We start from the raw sequence: 17,719 nt of genomic DNA on the forward strand, positions 1-17,719 counted from the left end.
CTACACGAGAATCGTTTCGTTGTATCGATCGTTGTGCAATGGATTGAAATATGATTGCCCTTTGGTAATTATTATATATGATTCATCACTCGTTAATAATACTTTCCTTAAGCAAACTAAATTTTCTTTCGATAATTTCGAGCTGAAATAATTTCGAAGCACATTAGATTAGGCTCAGATGAGTCTCTCAGATGAGATTGATTGGATTGAAATTGTTATTGGAGATGTTTGACCTTTGTTACAATGGATGTTGCAATCGAAAATTCTATATTGAATTGGTCAATAGTATCGAGGGACTCAATACAAAAGTGGTATAAATACATCCTTTTTTAGAAACGAATAGAATAAATATACTGCACAAAAGGATTTAATTAATGCTTATACATCCTTTCTTTAATTATTTCCTTGAAGTCAATTTTTATCTTAACATTGTACAAATAATACGTTGATCTATCCAGCCTATTGAGTTTCTATGTTTTTGGTGGTTATAAATACAAAAATATTTTAATATTTGACAGTATACAGACTTTTGTACTAAATGATAATTTTATCCACAGTTCCTTCGAATTAAAAATCTAGACACATACCTTTTTCCTTCAGTCCTTCAATTACAATAATGAGAAAAATTACAGTCTACTAAAGTAATCCCATTCTAATAGAGTGAATTAATCTTGGAGGCTTCAAACCAAATAAAAAGTACAAGTAATTGTCGATAGAACCAAACATAGGGCTAGCAGCTGCCACTTGTGCTAACCAAGTTGGACGAGATTTGCTATTTCTCAACTGGAAACAATAGTTTCCACGCAAAGCGATTCTTGATTCGGTCGAGACTCGGACGAATGACAGCCGTAGTTGCCATAACGGTGCACACACCGCGTCGAGGCGAAGTCAGACTCCACTTTGAATCGATCGATGCATTCCGCTTATGTACGCTCGAGGAATCAGCGTGCGCACCAACCACGGTAATCGTCGATCCTCTCAACGTCCAAGGAATTATTATGTATTTAATTACGACGAGTCGCACGTAACGGCGATATTTCACCGCGTATCCAGTCAACGCAACGGCGCGATTAAAGTCTATCTAAAAATTTATCGTACTCTCTGTGCGGCGCGCACGCGTGCGTTTCCATGCGCATTCGTGTCAAGGAATGCCGCACAAAATTGCACCGATGGACGCTTTGCATAATGGAAATCCTGGAAACAATGCGAATTAATGTCTTCCTAACATTCTGATCCCATAACGCTAGTCTAGGGTCGCATTAATGTGTGAATTAATTGCATTTCTTATGCCACAGTCAAATATGTAATACGTTTGCTTCTATGAGGCAAGATTTTTTTAGTAACGTTTGAAATATCCTTATAAAATTGCGCATCATATGGGTAGAGGCAAATATAGAGTGAAAGTTATAGTAACCAGATTTAAAAAGAAAATTTAAATGAAATGAAATTCAGGAAGTGGATTTTCAAAGACAGATTACACTTCAAATCTTTATAGGAACCCGAGTTTGTCCTATGTTTTGTAGATAATAACGAAATAACTATAAATTCAGTAATTATTAAGTAATAAAGAGGACAATTGCGTAAAAACTGTGTGCGATGAGAAATGAAATACGCGAGGATCAGTACAAGTATTCACAGTGACAGAAACTTTGTTATCCGCTATAATCTGTACACGTGGTGAAAAGACACATATAAATTGCAAGTTAAAACTGTAAATAAGAGAAAAGTGGATTTCTTCCAATGCAAGAAACCGCGAAATAAATTACGCAAAATATCGCGGTCGAATCGTTAGGCAGTGCCCGCATGAGCGTAATTTTTGTATACGTATACCTCTTGCATGGGTGGTCCTTTAGCAACTCGAACCATTCTCTGCGATTCTAAGCGTCGATAATGTCAATCGTTCGCGTTGTTTCTGTTTCGATAGCCAAAGTATCTCCATACGTAGTTGCGCAACGAATCGCCAGATGGTTAACTGTTTTATTACTTAGTAAGATCTCCTTTGTTATTTAAAAAAAACAGCATCATGAAAAATACGAAGGTTAAATGAAAACGGTCAACTGACTATCTGACTGTAATAAAGACTGTAAATATGCTGCTAGTCAAGTGCATTATATACAGTGGCTCCAAAAAGTATTGCCACATATCCTTAATTTTCAATGAGACGTCTTCTTATCAGGTTATTTATTTGATTTTCATAGTAGCAAGTTTTTGTAACCATATGAAAGTGCTACTACATGATACGAAATTTAATATACTTGAATCCGACTAATTAGTATGTAAATGCTATATAATAAATACAGTAATGTGTTAATACTTTTTATAGCCACTGTTTCATCATTTTCTTAGTTTGTATCTCCTGTGTACATTTTCAAATTGGATTTAAACTCTACCAATATAGTCACGATAGACGTGATTTATTACTAGCACTAATGAAGTTTCAAAATGTCTTATATAATACATACATTGTATACTTAAATTCTCGTTATGATAAGCGTTCAAATACTTCTTGTTCAAATATCTGGTGAGCAATAGTACATCGAAAGAGAGCAAAATTGGCAAGATATCCGCGATCTCGATCATGCATAATGGCTCGCCTCTCTCTAGCTCCTGGTTTACCCTTAATCCTATGTTTTCATTTAACAGCTGCCGGCGATTCCCCTCCGTTTCGTCCTGTGTTCCACCTCTCGATTTCACTTTTGGCGGCCGCGCCACCGATCGGCGCTCTTCGCCCCCTTGTCCCCCTATCGTCGAGTGGCGAGTTGCACAATTGCCTTGTTGTGCGCGGTTCGCGCGTTCGCTTGTGCGCAACTTTGCGGCGATCATGCGCATGCGCGGTTGCACGCCACCGATCGCGTACTCAATAAGTGTATCAGCCACTGGCGTAACGCGGTAACGAAAAAAAGCTCCTTCGATTGTTTGTATCTCGTTACAATGGCAACTAAAGAGCACGTGTATCGATGCGATCGAGTTTCCTTATTGTCGCCCGAAACGTTCGTTTTGTTTGACGATGTCTTACGTTTAACGGTGATCGGTAGCGACGAAAGGTACTAAATAATCGCCCTGGGAGTACATTAATTATTCTATTCTTGGGCAATCAGTCTCGTTTTAAGTGCAATATTCGTACGTTCAAAGTATGATTAATTACTCGGACTGAATAACCTTAATATCACGATTTTTCACGGTATTACTATGGCGCAAGGGACCGCGTAAAACACTCGCTATAACAAAATCTCGCCGCGTAGACAGATGGCCAGCAAGTCGAATCGCATCAGCCGCGAGCCTCTGTCCTCGTAAAATTACGCGAGATTACAAAACGCTTGCACTTTCTCGAACAGATGCAGACGCCGTGCACACGTTCATTGTTCGTGCTGACTCTCTGAATCTATATAAGCTTCTATAGGCTCCGCTATGAGAAACCTACTTCACGCTGTAACGCTGTACAAATTTCAGGCGACTATTTCCCAGTAACCATTTGGTTAGTGAAATATTTGACCAATTTCCAATTTCACACGCCTATTAATATAAGTCGCGACAATTTAAATAGTCGCATTTAAAATTGAATTATCACTTTCTATATAATACTATCGTCGCAAGTTACACCTTTATTCATATACACGATAAACAACAATATTAAAACATTCATTATTACATATGCCATCGATACTTTTTATAAGAACATATGCAGTTTCTGCAAAACAGTAGTCACTATTTTACGCTTGTTTCTGATCTTGGCGATAATAAATACAATGCTCCGGGCAATCGTACAGAAAATCGGGAGAAATTCGAGATTCTGTAAACTTCCAAGCGCCACCGGATTCCAGCGATTAACTATTTCTGTTTTCGTGTTTTCTCTGGTATGTTGCTTTTTTTCTCTTCTTCCTTTTATTTCGAACGATCGTGTAATATTACGCCACTGGCGTCGAGGTGGCGATGCGAAACCACGATGTATCGCGGCGGTGGGGCACGAGGACGCGAAAAAGTACGTGGGGAACACACACGAGCGACGAACGGGGCACGGAGAGGCAAGGTCGTTCTTTGACCCGAAACATGGTCCGCTCGGCGCCAATTTTTTGGGAGGAACCGGTCCCGGACCTCTGGAATTTTTGCCGGCGAACCGCTACCACACGGTTTCGCCGACCGATCGACACCAACACCTGCCTTCTCCGCTAATATATCGCCTGGCTATAAAGTTTCCATCGATTAACGTCAAACGTTGCAACCGCGTCCTCGTCGACGCTCGCCGATCATCGATAAATCCAACGATCTCGCGTGAAAAACTGCCTGATCACTCTCGATCGTGTTTACGCGCCGATTGGCATCCTCGAATGTTGCTTTCAACGATCTTTTAGTATTTATCTCTTCTGTGATAGTGTTTCTTTGGTGAGAACATGATGGTTTTAATCTCTCTTATTTACACCCCCATTCATCAGTATAGGCACGCTTGGTTGGTTACGGCAAGTGTTTGGTAGTTATGAAATCATGGATGGATTTCATTAAATTTTATGTATTTCGATGGTAGTATAGAGTATATATTTAGTAAATGGGACACGCACAGAAGCTGAACTGGCTGACTTTGTCAAGGTTAATTGTTCGATTTGTAGGAAATTATAAGCTATTCTGGTAAAATTTACAGTAGGTCTGCTAAACCTGGCAAAAAATAATAGATTTATTGCCTTTGTGAACTTATTAAAAATATAGAAATAAATTGTAGTAAATTTACATCCGGAATACAGCTTTTTTTGGCAAGATGTAATTAACATTTATAATTTAATGAACTTATCTTTTGAATGGCTCAAATAATCCACCGAATGTCTTGCCTAGAACATGTATTATTATGTGATTGAAAATGCTAATTGTTCTAAGTCTTCACTTTAGTGTGTACATGTATAATTCTTGATAAATATAAGTACAAATAAGAGATCATTTAGATACCTGTAGAAAATAGATTGACCCAATTTCACATACTTATGTACTTCAGATTTTCAGAATAATATACCGCAAGGTAAATCGCTAATATCCCAATCGAAAAGAGAAACATCTCACACGAAACCCTAAAAAACAAAATTCCAGTGAAATTACTGAAAAAAGAGAAAAAAGGAACACGAAACCTTACAAAATTGCGTTCTCTTACTCACCGAAACTATCGAAGAATCGCGAAGGCCACCGATTCCAGCCAGAAGATGCCTATCGAGGCGCATCTAACAAAAATCGTAGCGCTCGCTCGGCTTGCTCGTTGCAACCGGGCTTTCCATCATTACTTAATCGCTATGGCTCGCACGAACGATTAACAAAATTACAAAACGCTCGTCGTCGTACCCGCGTGGAACACGTGTGTTGCTCGCCTTTTCAGGACACACGGCGAAAGACACCATCTGACACCATTAGACCCTACACGCTTTTATTCGTATCGTTCGGATACGGGAGCTTCTTAAACTTCTCGTGTCCGAACCGGTTACATAAAGACCTCGCGTTTTTCCCACTGAATCGACGTGTCTGAAGTTTTCTTAAGCCGGATGCATAGGCGCACGCGCCACTTCTATCTGGGCCTCGTATCTCTTCTCGTCCCTCTATGTACCTCTCTCATCTGTTTAGTATCGTGCACGTGCTTTCGTAGAATCACCACAGTTCACCTGTGCACGTAGTGCACCTGTGTAACGCGGAGCCGCGAAGGCTCATCGATCTTCCCTGTCCTCTTCGTTTTATAGTCGCTTTTACTCCCCTGCCCTTGCCAGCTATACTTCTTTATGTGACCGTACGTCTTCGTCGAAACGATGTCGAACGGCTGAAAGAAACGTGGATACGTTCGAATAAAGCAGGATTCGTGGACAGGGCTTTGGAGATCACGTTAGTTGGAGGATGAAGTCTGTTAACGATTAGAAATTTTATAAAGTCATGAGAAACGCGTTTGCAATTATCATAGTAGTATGTTGTTGTAATTAATATTTATTGGCCAAGCGTTCGTATTATTGTACAACAGAGTTCTTTGTGCCTGTGTTTTTGTTTTGGAAGAAGGATAACTTGGGACCATAGATTTTTAGTTTCTTCTCCCAACAAACGCTCGAAAGAATTACGACTATAATTATCTTGCTGATCAAAGTGTTGATGCTCTATAATCAGAATTTTGTTTTCTTATGGGAAAAGGAATCCCAGTTGACAATATCTTCTCATAATGGCCCAAAGGTTAAAAGCTATTAATTGGTATAGATGTATTGTTTGGTACTATTCGAATTAGAAAACATATATATATATACAAAATGTAGATAAAAATTGGTAGGTAAATAAGTAGATAATACATGATCGTCCGTATTTGGATTAGATTGGAACAGGGTTTTTTCATTTCTAGATGAGATAAATTTATTTATATTTCCAATTCATTATACCGTATGTAGTTTTTATCTTAGAAATGTTTTCTTGTTAAGTACATCAACATTGTTTTAACGATTTGTTCTTTAATTAGAGTCCGGAATGCTATATGCAATCGCTTTTGCAACCCGCGAGTTTTATGGTTCCAGTGATTTTGTAAAGCAGTTGCTGCTGATGTCATCGCCTACGAAACGGTTGCTCGATTCGATCCGACAATTAAGCGAATAATAATTACAACGAAATTTGAACGTAAGTACCATATAAACGTCCAATAATACGCGAGGTACCTGCAGACATTTGTGTCATGAATTTTAAATGAATTGTTGGACGTGAATCCTTTTTTTCTTCTTCTTCTTCTTCTTCTTTTTAGAACATAAATTCGAGTGTTTGAACAACAGGTCGAAAGATAACGGGCTTCGATCGATCTCCGAAACGTTACTTTATCATTTCACCGTCACCTCCGACGGCCATCCTTAAAAATTTAACTACTCGAAATTAAGTATTCCGCTGTCAGCTTGTAAATCAGTGGCCGCTCTTTTATGAGACACTGGTATCAAATTCTTGAGAGACACGACAATCCATTATGAACGATCCTTTACGTGATATCACGTTGAAAATGTGAAATGAATTATGGTTGGCGTGCACGAACCTCGCGAGAAAATAGCTTTCAGAATAGCTATGAATATTCGCGTAAGTATGCCTCTGTTTCGCGGTTTTTAAATTCATGTCATTCTTCGTGATATATACGAGGTCAGTGAATTTAACAAAGTTTCAAAAGGGTGTGACTTGACAAATTGTTATTAGGTAATAGTTTAATGGTATAGTGAAATATCGAATATCGAGAAGCTAGTAGTACTTATCGATATATAAATATGTGCCGAATAGATTTATTAGGCTGCTCATTTCTTCGAAACGACATCTCATATAATTTATACTCTTGTGTGATTTCAATAAGAAATCAGTTTTATGTACTACGATCTTTTTCCATATACGTTTCACTGAAAAATTGCCTTTATCTAAATTTTTACTATATACTTAATTTATCTTCGCTAGGCCTGACACCTGGATCAATTTATCTCCCAATTTCACTCGTTTTTACGACACAATTAACGAAATCGAAAGTTGCACACAGACAAAGCTAGATAGGCTTGTAAATTTTTCGTGAGTCACTGAATTCAGTAGTTTCGTTCACGAAATACCGTTCTTGGTCTCGAAATTACAAGATTCTAATAACAATTTGCCTGTGCTACAATTTCTGGAGTTCTCTTGCACAATTTTTAATGTCGGAATATTATCAACGAAATTGTACAAGGCACAAGTAATATCATCAATACTAATAAATCCTCTATAACAGCATCAACTTCGCTAATAAACTGAATGCAATGCTACAAACGATCTTTGATTTCTGAGAAATATTAGAAATTACAAATCACTACAATTATCCTATTCGACATGAGATCGTAAATACATAGAAGAGAAATACGCGATTTACTTTACGATCTACAATTCACCGCTACCATTACTTGGTAAATTATTCCGCAAGAAGATCGTAGCGCCATAAAATACAACAATACAGCACTACTACTTTATCAGAATCACGAGCAACGAAATGTAAAGCGTATTGCACGTAGAGTGCAACATTGTACGCGCGATGCGCCATGGGATTTCGTTATCGAGCGTGAGAGTGCAGAAACGATCATCCCGATAAATGTAAATGCACTTCATCGTTCGAGAACAGTCTGCTGACCTTGAATGGAATGGGATCTAACGATCGTATTGATAAAGAGAATCGTCGCCCGAGATAATATCGGCTCTTATTGTTCTCTCTTGCTTTTCATCTCTTTGACTTCTTTCGTGAAAGAAACTCCCTTTCTTCGATCGTCTATACGCATGATCGGACATCGTATAGCACAAAGAGCTTCAAGTATCAGCATGTGTACGTCAGGATTAATAATCAGGCTCGTCTATATATAAAGATCGTTCGATATCAATCGAAAGACCGCCGTAAGTAGTTTGTATCGGTATAATGATCCAATTAACGTCGAAAGCGGTGGATGGTCGTTTTTGTCGTCGGCCGCGATTTGTTCGCCCGCGACAAGCTATTTATTGTGATTTATTCGCGTGAAGTAATCGGACGTTGAAAGGAAGGAAATCGCGTCCTTGCGGATCAAAGGTTGCTCGAGCGGACGAACAATCGCCGCCGTGAAAAAGGTTGGGAAAAAATTGGAAACTTTCTGACCGATGCCTTTCGTTTCACATTCGACGCAGTGTCGACCCTTGGATCGATTCTTTTCGGTTGGTTTGAATGTAATTAGATTTATATTTAATGGACACGTGGTCCATTCTTTAGTCGTAAATTGCCTTTTTTCTATTAGAAAGCATCGGTGTAAATTTATCATCAGTAGAGTGTGGACTTTTATGTAAATTCATATTCTTATTAAACATGAGTAATTAAAATAAGATTTAAAAGATATTAATATACAGGCTCTGTATATGTATAACTTCTAAATCATATGATACTCATAGTCGACTGTAAGAAATAAATGAGCCTAATTTAATTCATACGTGGTGTCATTAAACACGAACAGTTTCTTGTGACGAATGCTTAAACGATTCCTAGAAAGAAAGAGTACTGTTAAGTGTTAAGCTTAATCGTTTCTATCTGTTAGAAAACTAATATTATGGTTTCGTGTTGAAGTACATCATCGTTTGCAAATATTATATATGTTAATAAGATAGATACGAGTTAGTAACTCTTGCTTTTTATTAGTACGTCTCGACCTCATTCGTTAAACAGCAAAAACGATTCTCTATGAGAGAAATCGTTTACTCGATCGTGATTGAAAAGGAAATTTATAAATATAACCGAGTATACATAATATAATAAGAACGCTAGATCATTGATGTTCAATTGTATCAGCCTTTAAGGCGCTCGCGTTACTATGTCAATGCCTTTTTAACGCTGTATCTAAACGTAGTACTACTCATTGACCGTGTACCCGCGGCATGAATATTAAACCTGCACCATCAGCCTTGGTTCGACCTAATCGATTCAAGTCTAACGTCGAACGCCTCCTCGAAATAATGACCAGAAGCTTCTGACGTTGAATGGAACTTCCAGTCGTACGTGACTCGGCGAATTATTATTGAATTGCTGCTATTAAACTCAAAAGGAAAGAAAACATTTCAAAAAGTGTTATATGGCTTTGCATCAGATTTTACATAAAGTACTTGGATTACAAATGTATTATTTCCTAATATACATGAGATTTCAAGTGACAATTCTAAAGAACTTAAATTTTGAAATTACGCGTTTTAAGAAAACGATATGTGAAAAAGCTACGACGCTTTGTTATTTTCTGTAATAAATGTCTGAACACTGTATATATTTTCTTTCATTTTTCTTAGGTCAAATACGATTTTAGAGACAAATCTGTATACTTTATCGACTCGATTTATATCGTCCTTTTATCCAATTATCAATTTAAGTATCACAAATGAGCTACTAATGGTACAAGTCACATCCATTTTTCGTGCAGAAAAATATTATAAATCGTCGAACAAGTTTCATTGGCGAATGACGATCATTTGCCAGATACCGACAGGAAAATGTGATCTCTGATCCGTAAAGGGTTCGATGTCACGACGTGATTTTTGACACGTTATTCGGCGCAATGAGTAAAGAGAAAACTATTCGATTGCGCAACAATTCGTAAGCGGGTAGCAACGTCAATTCTTGATTACCAAGGATTTTGGCGAAGACACCAAATAAATCGGTTCCACGCGCTGCAACCTTCGATCCACTGGGCCATTGAACGAATCTACGATGAAAGTTTGATCCGTTGCGTGACTTTGTCTAAAGTTACGAAGCTCTCCGAGAAACTAGCCTTCGGCCCTGTAATGATGACGAGTTATGTGACGCATCATGGGTCAGCCAGTTACGTGTTATAAATGAAACCGAATTTCCAGATAAATGATTTTCTCCTGGAAGGTTCTTTCAACGAAAAATTTTAAACTTTGTATCAGTGGAATAGCTCGATTGTAAGATAAACACTTATGGTTGGTTTGTACATCTATCGGATAAATCGGTTTTGATAAACATACAATGAAGCGACAAATAATTTTTGTGTGTGGACAAAAAATTAATTCGCTTCGACTTGAAACTTGGCAGCTAAAAATGACTATGATTAGATTACTCGATATCAATAATAGAAACAAAGGGTAAAAATTGTAGCGAGTCAACTTCGTAATGAGATTAGTTTAGGAGAGATTATTGATGTCTGTTGGAATTTAACTGTTCGAGTAGAAAGCGCGTTGTATTGCTCAAGGAGCAAAGTTATCTGCGTAGACAGTCAACAGACCAGAGAAAGTTGCTTATTCAATGAAATGTTCGCCAATGGATACCTTATACATGTTGTAACCCGTGTTCGATCTGTCACGGCGAAAACCGCAAGCCTGATTACTATATGGACACAGGAAACAAATTCCTCTTGAAACTCACGCAGCATGCAGTATCGTTAAACACGTTTCATTGTACTCTTTCTCTCTCACAACGTTCAAAAGAAGGAAACGCGAATACTTGTTAATTTTCCTCTGTGGAATTCTTTTGGTACGGTGGCCATTTACAAGAATTCGAAAGTAAATTCACACCTTGTATAATGAGTTGAGAACGAAATATGCAGTAGAAATGCATTATTGGAACGAAATTTCAATTAGTACTCAATTACCCTTGCAATTCTATGTTGAACTGAATTCGATTTTGTCCAACTTTAATAAAACACATTCTGTTATCTTCTACATTAATTTAGTAGAAATATGTCTACGGTTACGAAAATATAAAAGTACATTCACATTATAAATAGCTTCTGAAAGTGGCATGTGGATTATAACGTATGAATTAAAAATTATAGATAAAGGGAAAATTAGTGAATTATTATTTAAGCTGTTTGTTCGACGATACATTCAGATAAATACGATTCTGCTATATCGTAATTTTAATCGAATATTTCTTTTTTATATCGTACAAATCTCATCTGTAGAATGTAATTGACAGTTTCGAAAAAGGTTCGATCCGACTGATTTGTATTTTCAATTTAATATCATAGAGTAGGTGAATCGTGTGCAAAGGGAAACAAAGCGCAGCCGCCTAACGTTCTCATATCGTGTCATTTAGTTAGCGTAATCCATCCTTTTGTTCTTTCAAATTCAAGGCTACGTTACAGAACCGCGGCAAACTCTGACACACCGTTGCCCCTTAATTGTTTTCGCCACAGAAGGAATTCATTGTTCCAGCGATACGTCCGTTCGTCCTCGTGAACATCGTTTCCCGTGCTGATTGACGAATCAGATTAAATCCGTCCGGGTTTCGCTGCTTATTTCCATCCAGTTTTTACGCCGCAATGCTGCAATCTCTCTTACGGGTTTCAATTCAATTTCAATTTGTTATTTCCAGACGTTCGATCATTTAAATTCAGAATAACATATAGAAATTGAAATTGCGGAAATTGAATTTCGAAGGCTTGATTTCAGATATTTAAATTCAGAAGTAACTGGAGGACTGAAATTTCAAATATTTGCATCGAAAACGTCAAGTTTACAAATTGAAATAAAAAAATTCAAGTCCAAGAACATTACTTCAAATAATTAAATCTACATGTTAAAATTCACAGATATGAATTGAAGCTTTCGGATTCAAGAATATAGTTTCCAAGTTCTAAATTACAAATTTGTTATACCAACGTTCGTTTTCCGAGCAATCTTCCTCTAACATTGGCAGCTAATCAAGCGTTTAACAAATTTTCCCAATCACCTAAAATCAAGGGTACTTGGAATGCTTGCAACGTCAATTAATTTCCCCTGCCGAAGAAATTACATTTTTCCTCGATTCATTAGAAAAACCTACATCGAATCGCAGATCAAGCGTGCTTTCCTTCGACTGCCAGCGTGCGCGCTATCTGATCCGATCGCGCGCATTCCCCGATACCCTAACGCTTCAATTACCCTCGCCATGAACTCCCATTAAACGTTCCGAGGCACCGTTGAACCGTTCACTGACATCTGCGTTGCGCAACATCAGAACAATCTCTATATTAAACCCGTGGCCGTGTAACATGCAACCTGGCGGTATCCGCGGATGATACAAGTTCAGAAAAACGCGAAGAACAAACGATCGTGCCGCGAGAGCGGCGGGGATAATGGGCACGAGGGAGCGTCGATTGAAAATTGCAGGATCTCCTCCCACCTCGGTTGCAAATTGTCGGCGACGTTCCATCGTAAACGATAACCGTACATAATGACGCGTGCGTACACGGGTACGAACACGCGGCCACAGGTGGAGAAGAAGACGATGATTTCGCAAGTGTACATACAAAGTGAAGATGACTTCGATGCGAACGACGACTGGAAATCACGGAAACGATGCCTCTAATGACGCAGTGTGAGACGATTAAATGAGCGGAGAGCAGTGTGATTATACAGGCTGTCTCATCAATATTGTCCACTTGAAATCTCTCGTTGCTTCAAATATGAAATAAAAATGTTACTTATATACGTCGTAGAGTTGAAAAGAAGTAGTCGACATGGCCAAGGGGTTGGCAATTATAGTGGTATAAATCAACCTACCGATGGTTTGCGTTCTACGTTTGTTATTATAAAAATTAATTATATAAGTTATTACTTAACTTATTATGAAAGCAGGCGTGTTATTTTTGCAAGTGGAAATACGTGATTAAATTCGAATTGCCAGTCTTGACCTGCATCACTGTGATACTCAGTTATTATGATAAAATTGATCTTTAGATTTCCTCTATAGCTCCACGCACGTAGCAAATCATTGCCACCATACTAGGATGTCTTTGCAACCTTGAAACTTTCATACTTACGATTAGACTATAGATTTTTATGCTGTTTTATATTCTTACGAACATACCTAGCGAAATAGAATCTACATAAAAATTTGTTTCATCTATTAAACATTATATTAAGCAAGTTCCTTTGGATATTTTATATAATTTTGCATCCTTAAATTCCCCAAAAATGCATAAATATCCACTTATAATAGTATACGATACTTTCATTTGTCGTTTCTAACAGCGAAGATATTTCAAATAAACAGAGTTGCTGGAACGTCCTGTATAGCATCGAGAGGAAATCGGTATTATACTCTGGAGTCTAGATAATTGGAATGGGTTAATGAGTCTGAGAGGATGTTGCGTTAGCAGAGTTATTATAATAAGGAATCTGGTTAAATAGGCGGTAATCTCTTGAGCAGTTGTTACAGTTAGCGCGAATTGAATTGATTAAGTTTTTCTGACGCTTTCATGTGCTGTTTCTCTCTGTTGATCACTTGATGGGTCTAAAGATTTGTAGCGTCTAGGTGAGCTCTTTTCAGATACGTTCTTGTGTAATGATTGCTTCAAATTGTGTATGGAGAAGAGATACATAATTGTTAAGCTGGCATGAATAAATTTTCTGTAATGGATATAAAGATTAGTAATGATAATGTGAACATTTTTCAGATGAATTCTTGTGTAACGATTGTTTAATTAGATTATTTAAAATAAGACTTGGTTAAATTGTATGTAATGTAGCATCTTCTTATGCAACAGTTGCTTGAATTTCTACGGGAAGATTATGAAAATGAAATGATCATAAGCTTATTGACATAAATATATTTCGAAGGAATAGAATTTTGGAGGCTGCTTAGAGCTACATCGACGAGGTGTGAGACGTGAATTTGCTCACGTACATCCCTTAGTCTTCCAAGGTTGCTTTACTTTCGATTCGTCAGTCTTCTAAAGGACAAGTTTTAAATTCACGATCCGTGACTCTTTTGAAACGCTTCCATTTTTGCCACAATTTACGTATCTCCTTTATAAGAAACGGATGTAGCATTCCTTCTGCTCCTTTTCTTCGAGTAATAGACTGATTAAGTTAATCTTATCATCGTGAGTGGACGTTTAGGACGGAAACTGTACGTTCGCTTGTTAATTTCTCCATAAAACGATCCGCTCTATGGCAACAAGTCTTTTCTTCCAAATCGTAAAACCCGTTCAGTTGCTACCTGCGATAAGGTTGTGGTTGTTATTAAATGCAGAATAATATCAACTTCTTAAAGGAATTGCGAATTCAGAAAAAGCTACTGAAATCACTCTTACGTAATTCTCAAGATTCAAGTTTAAAAACTATACTTTGAAAAAGTTTTTTAACATAAAAATTCCTCAGATTTACGAATTTTTACAGATTTAAGAATATTTATCGTTACACTACGATTGAAGACACCAAAAATACTATAAATCATTCCAAAGTCCCAATCAGAATACCATTCCTTTTAGGAACACCTAATGATATATAGTAACTGATAAATTATTGTAATCATAGTTTAGAGAAAGGTCTGAGTACAAAACGAATTTCATTTTTCAATATAAGAAGCTCTTAGAAATATAAGGCCTTTTTATAAACAAATATGTCATATATATTTTGCAAACTAATAGTATTAGTAAACTGACAAGTTAAAAGTTCGAAACTATCAACTTCTCTCTTACGATTTCATAATTTTTCATTAAATAGAACAATCGGATAATTGTTTCTAAACTGTCATTTGTTTTATTATCAAACTTGTTAATGTTATCCAAAGATATTTATTAATATCGAATTTGCAAAATTTCTCGAATTGGTTCAATCGTGCGAGAAATTTTTTATCTTTCACAGTTGTATATTTCTTTAAAACATTGAAAAAACGTTTTGAAAATCCTGAGAGATATAATAAATATAACATGTATGACACATAATTCCTGTAAAATATAATAAATAGACACACAGTGACACATATGACATTCTTACATATTTCGAAAGTATCCTCAAATTTAAAAAATGTACACACGTGCCAATATTCCTCCGAAAATGTGAAGTCTCTTATCAGCTGCATAAAAGCTGACGAGCGAATCGTGACGAAGAGAACAGTTGCAAAATACGAATCCCCCCCTCCCCCCTCTCTTTCGTCTGTCCACCTCGATCCAAATTTTCGTGTCACAGTCTGGTTAATGCCGGCTGAGAGATCGAGGATAATCTCCGGCGACACGAGCCTCTTCCCTCGGTTATGCTCTCTGCCGTTCCATCGTAATGATATTCCACTTTGTTAACGCGCAAACTCGGTAGCCATGATCCGTTTCCACGCACCGGTGCTCTCAGCTACGCTCAGCGTCGCCGCGGTCGTCGGCGTCGTCACGCTGGAAATCCAAGAACACGTCTAACGCGAGGATGACGCCGATGATGATAATGATGATTCCACGACGCGTAATGCACGTGTCGTTCGTGATCTTTCTCTTGATTTTCTTTTTTCTTTCGAATACTTGTAATTGCGACACGAGATACGCACGATGGATCATCTAGGATTTTGGAACTTCGTGGATTTAATTGTTCCTGATGCTGGCCACCCGAGGACGTCCCACATCGATGGATCGTTGCCTCCAGAGAAGTGATTCTCACGAGTGTGATTATGGAGATGATTAAATAGGGAGGAATGTCGATGGAATGAAGTTTTACCGATGGACTGCTGCTGATTCTGTTATTTCTTGATATTTATTTTTAGAGTTTGGAGGTTTTGCGACGAATGGGAATTATAATTGGGAACTTGAGTCGTCAAAGTAGTCTTAGTGTATAATACTTGTAAGATAAATGATAACTTGTATCTTGGAAAACCTTTTTTGTTGGTTGTTTTATTACTTGCTTCTCTCTCTCTTTTCTTTTCTTTTGTAGCAAAGGTTTTGGAAGAAAGTTTAGTATTTTTATAAGAAACGATATTAAGCTGTAATAGCTTGAAAATCTTAGGAATCTTATTTTTTCTATTTCGTTGCGGGTTACTTCTGTGTTAGAAATTCTATTATGTAACACTTGTTCGAATGCGGCGGCTTGATCCTTAAGAATGTTCCTTTCTTATGTCTGTTTTTGAACGGGGCAAAGCATTCCTTATGGACGGATTAATTCAGCTCATTACTCTGGATGTAAAAGTACGAGCCGTGCGATTTCATATTCAGATTTCATTCATAGCAGTTTCCTTTCGTAATGATACTTCTCGTGAGCGACTTCCACTAACCCCATTTTCCATCGACTCTATTAAGTGGTCTTAAGACAATATGAAAGTAATCAGGCTGCTGATCAACCAAGAATCCGTTTTCATTACAGCCGATTAATTCCAGTTCCTTGCTGTACGTAAACCGACACGTAAACCTTCGTTCAAAGGTAAAAGATACGAATTTGAAGCACACGGTAATAAAACAAATCATAAAGACAAACTTTACGTTAAAATATATTGTAGAACTGTTTTTTTTTTCTCTCTCTTTTCGTTCAAATAACTCCAGATTCTTTTTAACGTCGACAGTTTGTGTGCCAAATCACCATATTATTATGTAGTAAATTATTATATGCAAACACCGTAATCGATATTATGGCGAGTCGGGCAAAAAGAAGCGTGATTAAAAAGTAATTCGCGAAATGCGTAAATTTTATTATCGTACTATGGGATCTTTCTCCCTTCTTTTCTCCCCTTATACGGTATATTTCGTTCGTTGGATTCTAAATTGCCCAAGGTCCGTCACGAAGGCTGCACCGTTGGGTTTCCGAAATCCAAGGCCACGGTGGAGAAGTGGATCACGATGATACGCAATGAAATCGCAGTCGCGAGAAGGACTGAGAGGGTAGCCGTGCGGAACCATGATCGATCCCTTCATCGATCAAATGAATCGCGCTATTGTTACGATAGACTCGATGAACGTCGTTTGTGCACGTCGAGGAGATCGTTTACTTTGAGGTTAAACGAAGAACCTCGATTTTTTTATTGGATTTATCGATTGGAAAGGAAAGAGCTAGTCATTGATTGTATTGGTATACGTGAGCTGTGTTGTTAAAGATTTTCATGCTCAATTAGACCTCATCTGATAGGAATAAGATTGATTATTATTTTAATCTCTATAATAGACTTTTCTCGTGATAGATTGTAAGATAGAAACAAAGAAAGAGTTTTTAGGGCAATTAATAATAAATTGTGTTTTAATAATAATTAAATAATAAAAGTATAATTTGTGAAAGGAATAGTTGAAAATGTCAAACGAATAAGATATATATATATATAAATTTTTATAGTTGAAATATTTATTAATAATATATCAAAGGAAAGTTCATTATATACAATGTTTATAATTATATATAACGTAAAATTATACATTGGCGAGAAGAAATCTCAGCCATCTTGCGCTTTTTAAACAGCATTGTATACCTTTCTTTTCGTATTCTTAAACGACGTAAGAAAAACCAAAGCAAAAACATAGAACCAGATAATTTAAGAACATAAAAAGAAAAG

At 37.2% G+C, this 17,719-nt stretch overlaps 1 protein-coding gene and 1 long non-coding RNA gene across 2 annotated transcripts in view; one reads left to right on the top strand and one right to left on the bottom strand.

Moving 5' to 3' along the window:
• The window catches only part of LOC126866450 (nuclear migration protein nudC), a 102,873-nt gene that overhangs the window by 83,298 nt on the left and 1,856 nt on the right, over positions 1 to 17,719 (top strand). The window lies entirely within an intron of this gene.
• On the bottom strand, positions 580 to 6,174 carry LOC126866461 (uncharacterized). The gene is made up of 3 exons (XR_007689872.1): positions 5,136 to 6,174; positions 4,933 to 5,051; positions 580 to 4,817 (listed from the first exon to the last, which is right to left on the bottom strand). It is a non-coding gene; the product is annotated as an uncharacterized LOC126866461 (long non-coding RNA).

Source organism: Bombus huntii, chromosome 6, assembly GCF_024542735.1.
Source record: "Bombus huntii isolate Logan2020A chromosome 6, iyBomHunt1.1, whole genome shotgun sequence".
NCBI classification, from domain to species: Eukaryota; Metazoa; Arthropoda; class Insecta; order Hymenoptera; family Apidae; genus Bombus; species Bombus huntii.